Here is a 13,750-nt window from a genome sequence, read left to right on the forward strand (position 1 = left end):
TACACTGTGCCTCCTTGCACAACCAAAAGAAGGACAACAACAAATTTAAAAACAAAAAACAACCAGAACTGACAAAAAGTAGAACTGTATGGAAGTCCAACAACCAAGGAGTTAAAGAAGAAATATTCATCCAGACCAGTAGGAGGGATGGAGACTGGCAGCCAGCAGAAAGGACTCATGGCAAGGCAGTTGCTGGTGGACCAGGTGAGGTTGAGGCTGGTGGACCAGGAGGTCCCACATTTCAGTGCAGATAAACTGGGAGGAACAACTGGGGAGTGAGGCAGACCCTGCATTCCAGGGTTCCAGTGCATGAAATAAAGCCTCAAAACCTCTGACTAAAAATTCCTGTGAGTGTTGAGGTGGCAGGAGAAACTCCCAGCCTCACAGGAGAGCTTGTTGGAGAGACCCACGGGGTCCTAAAATGTACACAAACACACTGGCCTGGGAATCAGCACCAGAAGGGCCCAATTTGCTTGTGGGTATCAGCGGCAGTGACTGAAAACTGGCAGAGAGTCAAGCAGGCAACGTTTTTCCCTCTCAGACTCCTCCCCAATATATAGCATCACAATGCAGAGAGGTGGGTAGCCCCGCCCTGGTGAATACCTAAGGCTCCACCCCTTACTACTGGTGTGCAGAGACAAAAAAAAAATAGCCCAAATGAAAGAACAGATCAAAGCTCCAGAAAAAATACAACTAAGTGATAAAGAGATAGCCAAACTATCAGATGCAGAGTTCAAAACACTGGTAATCAGGATGATCACTGAATTGGTTGAGTACGGTCACAAAATAGAGGGGGAAAATGAAGGCTATGAAAAGTGAAATAGAGGAAAATGTACAGGGAACCAACAGTGAGGGGAAGGAAACTAAGACTCAAATAAACAGTTTGGATCAGAAGGAAGAAATAAACATTCAACCAGAACAGAATGAAGAAACAAGAATTCAAAAATATAAGGAGAAGCTTAGGAAACTCCAGGACAACTTTAAACATTCCAATATCCAAATAATAGGGTTGCTAGAAGGAGAAGGAGGAGTAGAGCAAGAAGTTGAAGACTTATTTGAAAAAATAATGAAGGAGAACTTCCCCACCCAATCTGACAAAAGAAATAGACTTCCAGGAAATACAGGCAGCTCAGAGAGTCCCAAAGAAGTTGGACCCAAAGAGGAACACACCAAGGCACATCATCATTAAGCTACCCAAGATTAAAGATATGGAGAGAATCTTAAAAACCGCAAGAGAAAAGGAAACAATTACCTACAAGGAGTTCCCATAAGACTATCAGCTGATTTCTCAAGAGAAACCTTACAGGCAAGAAGAGGCTGGGAGGAAGTATTTGCAGTCATTAAAGGCAAGGACCTACATCCAAGACTACTCTATGCAGCAAAGCTGTCATTTACAATGGAAGGACAGATAAAGTGGTTCCCAGACAAGATGAAGTTAAAGGAGTTCATGATCATCAAGCCCGTATTATATGAAATGTTAAAGGGACTTATCTAAGAAAAAGAAGATAAAAAATATGAACAGTAAAATGACAAAAAACTCACAACTATTAACCAACCTAAAAAAGAAAGAAAGAAAGAAACCAAGCAAACAACTAGAACAGGAACAATATCACAGAAAGGGAGATCACATGGAGAGTTATCAGTGGGAAGGGGGAGGAAGGAGAATGGGGAAAAGGTGCAGGGTATAAGAAACATAATTGGTAGGTACAAAATAGACAGAGGGAGGTTAAGAATACTATAGGAAATGCAGAAGTCAAAGAATTTACATGTACAACCCATGAACATGAACTAAAGGGGGAGAATGCAGGTAGGGGGCAGTGTGCAGGGCACAGGGGAATAAATGGGGGAAAATGGGACAACTGTAATAGCATAATCAATAAAATATATACTTTAAAAAATAAATAAATAAAATAAAAAGAATGTGTACCAGAGTACCCAAACCCTATTCTAAGGGTGGGACTTGAGCAAGATGGTCCTGCATGAGCAAGATCTAGAATACAGAAGCCCAAATGCTAAGTGTTCAAATTTAAGATAATATGGGCTCCTTTGTAGTTGGGGAGTAATTTAATTAGGGAAGGAACCAAACCAAGGGAAAAAAGATCAGGGCAGAAGTGTGGAGACCAAGGAGAGTCTCAGGCATTTCGTGAGCAGATTGGGAAACACTGTGCCTGTGACCCTCTCTAGGCAACCTGAGCCCTGATGCCGTCCTTCTGCCCAAAGACCCCCAGTGTGGTGCCCTGTCAGGGCCACACGGGCTCAGCCTCCTGAACAGCAGTGTGCCATTCAAAACTCAAGGCCACTGGTATTGCTACTATAAGTAACAGGTGAGTGGTCGTGTTAAATAAATCCATGTTAACTGGTTAGTGCTTCTCTAATTTCTGACTTTCTATTTACTAATCCTCCTAAGACAGACAGGAGAAGATACTTGGCCTCAGGTTGTCTGGAACATGCAAGGTGAAACAGACTACTGAAAGCAGGAAAGTTAATTGAAGATTCATATTTTATCTTAAAACTCATGCAAATGTTGCATTTTATTCCAGATCTCCTCGTTAGAACTTTACAGGGATGCTTTTTATTATTCAAGGAGCAAATATGACCCTCAAAGAAGATATACCACATTAATCCTGTGCTTTGCCACACACCTGGACAGACTTACCATGAAAAGCATGAAGTTGATAATGAAGCTTAACACAATTAAAACACTCCTCTCTCTAGAAGGACCCTAAGTAGTTGCTAATATTTGGGATTTCAAGGATCATAACTCACTACTGAGTGTAACACAGGAGGCACAGAGCTCCTAATGCAGATCTGGGTGTCTGGGTGTCTTATTAAGTAAAGTCCCTAATGCCAAGCCTGATTCCACAATTATTAACCTTTGAAAGCACAAGCCATTTCGAATGTGAGTTGAATTGCTAATAGAAGTTGGCAATATTCTGCATCCTAACTATCCCGGAACATCAGCAGTAACTATATGAAGAGCATGTGCAATATCGCAGCTCCACAGCCATTTCACGGTCTAAGCAAACTCCTTCAATGCCATACTCTTAGGAAGTGAGGCTGTTGCGATAAATAAAGCATCCACAGAGAAACTGACAGTTCTTCTGTTACCTAAATGGTAGTTTACAGCATCTCTGAGGGGTTACGTTTCTCATAGTGTGTTTGTGCAATAATTGACAGTATCTTGCTTCATACTGTAATGAAGTCCATGACCATTTTATTGAGATCAAATGATTACTCGTATATTCAGTTGCCTACAAATATGGGGAAATGTTTACTTGGGAAAGGAAAAGAAATTCTAAGGGAAAAAAGCCTCCATGAAATAAACTACTAAGCATCAAGACTACTGTGATCGCACAATGCCATATTAATAATATTTTGAGGGACTTATTCTAAATCATCACCCTTCCTTCCACCTCTGAATCCACGTAAGGACAGCTTCCTGGTAGCCAGGAAAGCCCAGGAGGCCCCACGCTGACTGCCGCCCCTGCCTGGGCCCCGCGGCCCGCTACTGCCACACAGTGAGGGCTGTTGAAACTGCACCAGCAGGAAGCTCCACCTACTTGCAGCCAAAGTGAAAATATGAAAATGTGTACTTTTATGCAATTTCTATTTTCAATTCTCTCACACACGACTCTTTGATGTAATTCCAGCTGTATCACGCAGCACAAAACGTATTAAAGAGAAAGTGAATATGTGTAAAAACATAACATTTTATTTTTATCATTTTACCTTATTGCCTAAATATCTAGCTTACATTGTGATTATAATACAGATTACTTTTTCACTTTTTAATTTTAGGTCTCATATATGGTTTTATGCCGAATATAAAAATTAATACCCCAAATCCAAATAATATCCCAAATTCCCAAGTGTTTTTACTTTAGGGTACGAGAAATGTCTCCATACATGATAACAGTTTTGGTCTCCCGTTTTTACTAAGCCAGGCATTAATTTTAGGTAGATTCCACCTAAAAATGTGCAGAATTCTTATAAATAAGTGGAAGCCTTTAACACATCATTTACTTCTTCTAGAAATCAAAAGACTTATTAACATAAGTTTAAACTAAGCCAAAGGTAACAAATCATCTGTGGTACTGATTTCAGTGCCAGCGACCGGCCACGGCCTTTCTTTCACACTCGCGTCCTTCCTTCTGAGAAAGGGCAGGCCAGTTGTCCTTGACCAAGGCGATGCAGCTCTGCGAGAGCGGGACGTTGTTCCCAGCATGCTTTGTTTCCAGGCCAGACAGTTCAATTAGATTCTTCCTCAATGCTGCCAGCATGAACTCCTTCTTACCATGGGTGTTAAAAGATATTCTGGTCATGGACTTCACACATTCATAGAGGCAGATTCGGGAATGGGTGAGGGGGGAGGCTTTCCGGGAAACCAGTCAACAAGGAGCTCGGAAACATCAAGGAAACTGTAATGACATGGAAAAACTGTACTTGTTCATCTCTATTTTAGAGAGAGTACGGTATGTAATCTAAACTTTTGATTTGGAAGGGAAGCCCCCAAGTAAAATGATAAAGCTACCTTAAAAAGATAGTTGAAAATACCCAGTAAACCAGGAATAAAAGGTAATTGTCTTAATTTGATAAAGGGCCAATTTTTTATTTTTACCAAAAACCTTTAGTAAATGTCACAATAAATGGTGAGATGTGAGAAGCAATGCAGTGATGTTTGTAATAGTGATGAGAAATATCCACCAGCCAGAGAATGGATCATTAAGTTGTGTCAGTTCACAATGGAATATTAAATAGCAATTATAGTTAGCAATTTGGATCTATAGGGAGCGTGCTTAAAAATACAACATTTAGTGAAAAAAGTCTCTTTCAGAATGTTAAGTGTAAATTTCATGTATGTTTCTAAAGCATACAGCATCATTACATATTGTATCTTGAAACTCCTAAGTTAACCACTGAAAAAAAATTCAATAATAAATTATCAGAGATAAGATAAAGAATAAAATAGAAGGGCAAATGCTTTCATATACTACACACACACACACACACACACACACCCATATTCATACATAATCCTACATAAATAAAAAAGAATTTGGAGGAAAAAATCTTGTCACTTTGTCTTCCTTTGGCATATAACCCTTTTCTAAAATTCCTTAAATTCCTAAACTCCCACTCTGACCTCAATGTCTGGTAATAGAAAATGTGCTAGGAAAAAAAACACTGAAAACCTTAAGAGCAGCAAGAGGATGGAGAAAGATGGGATCTCCAAAAATTTTTATTTTTATTTGAATTATCACTGTGCATTTTAGCAGAAAGGAAAATTCTTAATTTGTGCTTTAATTCTAACTCAGTAGAGATGCAGTACAAACAGTTTTACAGACTCTTACCACTCCCAAACACAGCAGGTTTGTCAGGAACAGGAACTTGGCAGAAACTGATACAGGAAATTTTACTTTAATTCAGACCATAAATAGCAAGAAATGTGCCCATGCATTAGAAGCTCCTTGGAGGGAATGTGTCTCTGAAAATAAAAAAGAAATGTGATTTGGGAGAAATGTATTTTAGGTTACCATTTCTCTGTTCAAGGAAGCTAAAGCTTGACCATGAATAAATTTTGTCATGTAGACTGCAATCTACACATTCCTCTTGCTTTCACAATAGAACCACTCACAGTTATGATGAGAATTATCCCAAATTATAAGGCATGAAAACTGGCATTGCCTCACATGCTATTAGGCTATTTGCAGATGGCACCACAGTTTACAATCCAATCCCATCACAAGAAACGCTGATTCCGCAAATACTCCGGGAGCAAGAACAGAGCCCTGAGCCATCACAGCAGTGCCACATTCTGTTTCAGTTTCACAAATTTTACATTAAAATTGTTCCTGGACATTATAGAATATAACTCTATCTTCTTCAAGCCGTTGCAAATCTTTTGGACAAAAAGTGGATATAAACCAATAAATATTTTTGTTGCTGTCTAATTTAATCACAAACAATTACACATAATTACTTCATGAGTGGGAATTTAAAAGGACCTAATATGTTAAACAACTGGCAAAATGTAGCCAGCAAAACTTCAGTTAATTAAGATTTTCTTAGCACAAAATTAAAAAATATTGACTATGGGCTGCCAAATCCAAAAATAAGCAATCCGACTGACAATAGCAAAGAGGCTATTGGCAGATATTAGGAGATTCATCTCAAATAAAGACAGACTGAGGATTCCAAACTCAGGGCTTTTTTCTGAATTCTTACACTTTTGAGCTGCCCTAAATCTACAGGATTAATGTGAAAGCCAAAATAAGCACTTAATTCTTTACATTTATGCTTATGTTTGCACAGATGGAAATCCAAATGACCCTCACAAACCTGTCATTTCTGATGCAACAAGCAGCTACTGGGAATCTGCTGTTTGCACGGTGCTCTGGGGTAGGAAATCCATCTGAATCAGTCTCCTTCAGCAAGACTTTCCAGCTGCACTCTTCCATTGTGTCTGATTCATCTTTAAATTTATTTTATCTTTATTAAATAACTCTTGCTAATCACAAGAAACTTGGAAAGTGTACAGAAATAGAATGGAGGGTGGGAGGAGCCATCTATAGTCTCACCAGGAAGAAGTAATTAGTAAAATCTTAATTATTTCTTCACAATATTTTGCTGAGAATTTTTATATAATTTTAATCATGAAATATATCCACGATTGTACCAGTTGTCTTTATAAAGTAAAATACAACATCATAAAAAAAACTAGACCTAACAGAACACGTTAGCCAACAACAGCAAACACACCATCTTCTCAAGTGCACATGGAACATTCTCCAGAATAGGTCATATGTCAAGCCATGAAATGAGCCTCAATAATTTTATAAGATTGAAAATAGAAAGAATATGTTGTCCAACCACGACGCAATGAATTTAGAATCAAGGACAGAAGAAAATTGGGGAAATTCACAAATGTGGCAATTAAACAACATTCTTAAATAACCAATGGGTCAAAGAAGAAATTACCACACAGAAAATTAGGAAATACTTTAGGATGAGTGAATATGTAAACAGAGCATACCAAAACTTCTGGGATGGAGCTAAAGCAGTGATTAGAAGGAAAAGTGAAGACAACCCACAGATGGCAGAAAAATATTTACAAATCATGTATCTCTGCTAATGCACTTCTATCCAGAATACACAGTGGCCTGTCCAGAAGGTATCCAGCCATGTAATACAAAAAATAGAGACATTTATTAAAGACACAAGAAACATTGTACACAGGATAATGATGCCTCAGTCCCCTTCAAAGTAGGCACCTTGGGAACTCACACAGTTTTTCCAATTGCCATTAGCTGCCCTGTTGTATTTTCCTGAATCTCACTGATGATCTGAAATTTCTTCCCTTTCAAAGGTGATTTTAGTTTTGGGAAAAGCCAGAAGTCACAGGGTGCCAAATATGGGCTGAAGTACCTTAGTGATTTGATGTTTTGCCACAAAACTCTGCACCAGAACCAGACATAATGCATGAGTGGGCATGTTGTCATGATGAAGCTGCCAATCACTAGCTGCCCATAGCTGTGACCTTCTGAATCACCCAAATAGTTTCTGCGGAGGAATGTTCAGGCTTCACACAAAATTTGATACAGATTTGTTACTCCACTTGCTCAGTCATTTTGAATGCAACAGCTACACAGTACACATGCTCACTCAATGGCATCTACCACCCTCACTGACTAGTACAGTGAAGTTGTCATTGTTCATGCATGCACATTCCAGTCCACTCTCCTTGGCTGCCAGGTTACATCAATGTCACACAAATCATTCTCATTATATTAACAGTAGTTGGACTTTTTCTGGACAGACCTTACATACAAGGAACTCATAACCCAATGATGAAAAGACTAATAACCCAATTTGTTTATAGACAAGGACTTGAAAAGACATTTATTCAAAGAAGAAATACAGCTGGCCAAAAGAATATAAAAATACTCAAATCATAAGCCATTAGAGAAAAGTAAATCAAAACCATTTCATACACACCAGTTTATTTATTGGCTAAAATTGAAAAACAGAAGGTAAGTGGTGGCAAGGGTGTAGAGAAATTGGAATTCTCATGCATTCCTTGTGGTATTGTTAATTAGTACAGCTTTTTTGAAAACAGTTAAGTACTTTCTGAAAATGTTAGACATAGAGTTACCATATGACTCAGCAATTCTCTCCTAGGTATATACCAAAAAGAACTGAAAGCTATGTTTACACAAAAACTTGTCTACGAATGTTCATAGTAGCATTAATCAAAATAGACAAAAAGTGGAAACAATTCAAATATTAGTCAATCACTAAAGGGGTGTGTCCACACAATGGAATATTAGTCTATAAAAGGAATTGAATACTGACACACGCTAAAACATAAATAAAACTTGGAAACATTATGGTAACTGAAAGAAGCCATCCACAAAGGTCACTGATTGTATGATCATTTGTACGAAGTTCCAGAATAGTCCAAACCATAAAGACAGAAGTAGACTGGCAGTTGCCAGGGGCCGAGGGAAGTGGGGAGTGAAGAGTGGCTGCTAATGGACATGGGGCTTCTATTTGGGGTGATGCAAATGGCCTGGAATTGGGTCGTGGTTGATGGTTGTGCAGCTCCTCGTACAGTAAAAACCACCAAATTGCAGGCTTTTAAAGGGTGAATGTTATGGTATGTGAATTATTAAGTTGAGAACATTTAACATGTAGTAATTTTTAAGCACAGTTGACAGTGGTACAATCATAGATCATAGACAGAAAATAATATGCAAAGATATTTGATATCATATCTGGACCTGAATCAGGTATTCTTTCCCAATTAGAAAGAATACTAAATTTTAGTATTTTAGTATTTAGTATTTAGTATTTAGTAAATTTTTTAGAAAAAAATACTAAAATCACTCAGGATGAATGATCTTTATTAGTTACCTTATTGGAATTTTCTTTCAAATGAAAAAAGCAATATATACTTTTATTACCTTTTATTACAAGCCCAAAAGATCCTCAAGTTACCAAAGAAAAACCCAAAAACAATCCTCTTCCGCATGACCCTCACTGCCAAGACTGCCTCTCTTTGCAGACAATAAAAGTCAACAGCTTCACGTTCACGTTCTTCTCTGAGTTCACCACAATGCACACAGATGAAAATATTAACACCAAAAAAAAAGATGCTACAAAAAGAATGTCATTCTACATACATTTCTCTGCAACTTGCTTTGTTTTGACCTTTCCCATGGGCCAATACATATAAATCTAACCCCTCCTTTTTAATAGCTACCAAATATTCCAGAAATATGGACAAACCGCAGCTTATGCAACCACTCGTTATTGATGGTATCCAAGTTGTTTCCTCTTTCCCCATTCAATGTACATCTTTATATGTGTACTTACAAACCAATTCTTTTATTTCTATAAGATAAAATTGCTCAATCTATGTTTTGAAGATGTATGAAATTATTACGTGGCTTGGCAATAAAAATGGTTGTTATGTGGCATCAATCATCCGGCTCGATGGAAATGGGAAAATGCGTTTATTTCTCAGCTCAAACTCACAGCCTTGTGAAGAGAGTAGGCTTTGTGTGCAAACATATAAACAAAACAAAATACACGAGTGCTCACCAAACCAGACATCAGATTCCAACTGTATGCCTGGCAAAGGGTGTGTCACAGCAGACGCTTCCTGATACAGGAAAACGAGCAGCTGAGGAAGGAAGCAGCTTAGGGAAACGCTGCTGGACCAAGTTTACCCTTTGACTGCAAAGAATCCCCAAAACAAAGAATTCAGTGGGGTTCCTAGGTTCAGGGTGCAGGGTCCCCTTATTTACCTCTCCACATGCTTCTTCTTGTGTTTGGCTGGAGCACTTTTTAACAGAAGGGCACATGGGTGATATGATCTCTGTGACCTTACATATCTAAGAATAGCCTTCTATTGTGACCATATGCAGAGGTCAGCTCGACTTAATTTAAGGACTGGAGTCACAGCCTTGTCTTCCTCCGAATCTGCTAGCTACTGCAGTTTTAAAATGCCTTCTAGCTCACAGTGGTTCAAAATCAGGTTGATTTTGGTTTCTTTGCTGGAGATGTGTGTGTGTGCGCATGTGTGCGTATAGAATATAAATACAGTAAACTGTACATGCACTCGTTTTTGTTAAAATGGCCAACAGCCAACCTGTCTGATCCTATACAGTTTCAGCTTGTCGGAAGTGATAAGACAAGGAACGAACTCCACATGAACCATGCCTGCGGCAACATGACCACTGCAGCAGTAATTATGAGTCATGAAGGCCCCAAACAGTAAGGCCACAGCAAATTAGCCTGCGGTGATAATTTAGAGATTTGATTTTATTCTTCTCTTGCTTTACGTTTTCCACTGCATCAGAAGTCATCCACCTCAAGGTTGCTGAACGCCTCAGACCCTTACTTTTTGGCATTTGCCATTCACTTTGTCAGCGCGCCACCCTCTGGTGTGTCCGGGCAGAACATAGAGTTTTGCAGTGCACACTGGGTGTGGACTGAAAGGCCTTTGCTGTGAAAGGAAATGTAACCGCCTTCTTCCTCATTCCCACCAGTGCCCCAGTCTCCAAAAATCTACCTTTCTCTTAGGGTCTCTTGACAACTAGAACAAAAGACGGATTTATGGAAAATATATAGGAGAACTAAAAATCAAAAAGAAAGACCCAGAGGCTTGAAAAGACAAAAACAGGACGACTCCTGGAATTCCAGCTACAGAAACTGAAAATGGACCTTAAAGTCATTGGCACAAGGGTGAGTGAGCAGAAGCAACCATCTTCTGTCTTTCCATCGACTCAGTTCAAGTTCCGGTTCCAGAAAGAGGCTGTTCCATTCGTCTCCAGTCACAGTCCCATTTCTTGACAGTCCCATTGAACTGACTGACGTGAGGAAGAGGCAATTCATATAGTAACAGAGTGCTTTTAACAAGGAAACAAAGAAAAAAGCTCAATGTGTTCCTCCAGTTTGTGGATAAACTGCCTTTTCTGAGTGGATGTTTACAGGATTTCTTTAAACTCATATAATTCAATTTCTTTTCCTTGGATACACCTAGATGTGGGTCTCTTCTGTTTTTGTCTGAATCACAGTGAGCCCCTTCAGCCTGTGTGTACTTAGGTTTCATTTCATCCTTTATTATTGCTTTGAGCTCATATGCTACACTGTCTTCCCTAGAAACACAAAGTACTCATATGCTAGACCTTCACTTTGGCTTTCATTTTCTGTGTCCTTCTGAGTGCGCTCTCCCCCTGCACCCTAGAAAAGCTCCTCCAGACTGTTCCCCACGTAACTCCCTCTAACCTGCATGCAGCCCGTCCTGTACCAGTGACGTCACTGCGCTCTTATTTTACCTGGCGGTCTTTCATAGCTCCGCCCATTGTCTCTTCACAGCCTGTTGTTCCTTCGCGGTGTTTTATCCTGTTTCACAACATTCAGTGAGTGTCTCATTGAATTCTATGACTGTAGATTCTAAACAATATCCTACAGTTTTCTTCTGGATCCCTCAGTCTCTTCAGACAGAGGACATTCCATGAGATCCAGGATACTGTCCCCTATACTTATTCTGAAGCATTTTTAACTGGACTCATATTTTGTTCTGTTTATGTTTGCTCATTCTCAAATGAGGCAAGATGTATCCAGACTCACTGGTAGCTAAGAGGCAGACATTTACCCTTCACCCCACTCTTTGTCTAGTTAGATGTGAATCAAACAATATACCTAAATCCATAACTGAAGGATAGACCAATGTGTCCAATTCAAAGCCTTTTTCCCAGATAGTCATCTTGAGCAACAACCCACTGGTGAGGTAGCCTCTTTCCGAACCCCCACTTCTCTGACTGAGCAAGGAAGAGACAAACTTGCAGGCCCTAGCCAGATTGCTATTAAATTAGTGTGAATTGCCCCAGCTGGTGTGGTTCAGTGGATTGACTGCCGGCCTGTGAACCAAAGGGTCACTGGTCCTATTCCCAGTCAGGGCACATGCCTCGGTTGCAGGCCAGGTCCCCAGTGGGGGGCACTTGAGAAGCAACCACACCTTAATGTTTCTCTCTCTCGCTTCTCCCTCTCTCTAAAAATATATGTATATAAAATATTAAAAATAAATAAATTAGTGTGAATTGGCCTCTGGAAGCTTTAAAACGGGCTGTACTCCTCTTGCTATTCTGTTAGACATCTTTTTTGAAAAGTGAAGTGCTGCATCAAAATTAAAAATCTCTTTAGGGATTTCATCTTCCTCCTTTCAACTCCCTCACTCCTTTGATAATTTCCAACAGTATTCTAAAAAAGTTTTAGCAATCATAGTGTAGCAGACACTTTTATGCTCCAATCAGAACTCCTTGGCTCTTTCCCACGATTTCTGTGCACTCCTCCGCGCTTTTGCTTCCAACATCCCATATCTGGGACTCTTTTAGGGGACTGCCATCAGGCTATAAAAGCTACTTTGCCCCCATAGGCAGAGAGCTGGAACCACTTGGGAATTTCTGTCTCCCCAAGGGACCCTGGCCAGTGACAGACTTGTATTAAAATACAGATCCAAGTTCCCGGGGCTAAGTCTGGACAAACTCTAAAGGTGACTCACACTCCCGAGTCCCCCTGATAAACCAAGCTGAAGCCACCCTCCGTGAGACCTTACCTGACACAGCACGCTTCCCTTCCCTGTCCTGTTCCTGTCGCTCTCTTACCAGCTTCTCCTGGGAACCTGAGGTCCTGCATTTGGAAGCCTAACCTAAAACACAGGGCCTTCACCCTCTCCTCATCAGCATTCAATGGGATGCAAATTCCAATGAGCCTTGCACCTTGGGCATCATCCAAAGCCCGCACAGTTAGCAACAATATTTTCAGCAACAGTACTTCTGCCATACCTAATCTGTACTTTCTCAAACCAACCCCTGACCCTCCCTGAAAGTAGCGATAGAACAATATACATCAGCTGACATCAGCATTTGATGTCAGTGATCCTGTGGCCATTGGTAGAAAACATTCATGATTTTTTTCTTTTTCTTGGGAAACACATGGATTTAAAAGTAGCAATTTTTATTTATTACACTTGAGTTCCCATTATTCAGGAAATAAATTATACAAAAATTCAACAAGAGATGACATCATTGAATGTCAAATTCCAATGAGAACTCTTAGACCAGAAATCATGCTTGATGAATGATTTAATAAATGTTTATTTTTAAATCTGCCTCAAATGAGTTGTTCGAGTTACATTTAGATGCCCCAAATGCCGCCACGGCTCATCATTTCTTCCCAGGGAAGAAATAGAAGAGGTCAGAGCATCTTTTATTCTGAAGGCATCATTCTCTGTGTTCACTAAAACCAAACAAATAAATAAATAAATAAATAAATAAGCAAATATACTGTTACATTAGGAAAAAAATTAATGTCACCATAAGGTAACCCCAAAACAGCAGTATAGCATCTGGGTGTTATTTACGGTTGCCTGGTGCGGAGGAGAAATGCACAGTAGAAAGCCCTTCATTCCAGCGGCGAGCTGGAGCCCGCTGGAGCCAGCTTCCCAAACCCGACTGCGCGTGGCTCCTCCCACCTCCCAGGTGCGGTGAGGACTTCGGCACTGCTGCTACACCGTCCCTCTTCTCGGCTCCTTTTCCACTCCACCCCTAACATCTGTCAAGTGTTTAGCTTGTTTTATTTTTTAATGGTCAACATTTATACCCAGGATTTGTGATTTTTGATTGCTCATTTATATTTAATGATGAAAGACGAGGTCACCACTGAAGATTTTTCCTGCCGTTCT

This window comes from Phyllostomus hastatus, unplaced genomic scaffold (assembly GCF_019186645.2).
Source record: "Phyllostomus hastatus isolate PE091 unplaced genomic scaffold, TTU_PhHast_1.1 phas_contig_58, whole genome shotgun sequence".
Lineage (NCBI taxonomy): Eukaryota > Metazoa > Chordata > Mammalia > Chiroptera > Phyllostomidae > Phyllostomus > Phyllostomus hastatus.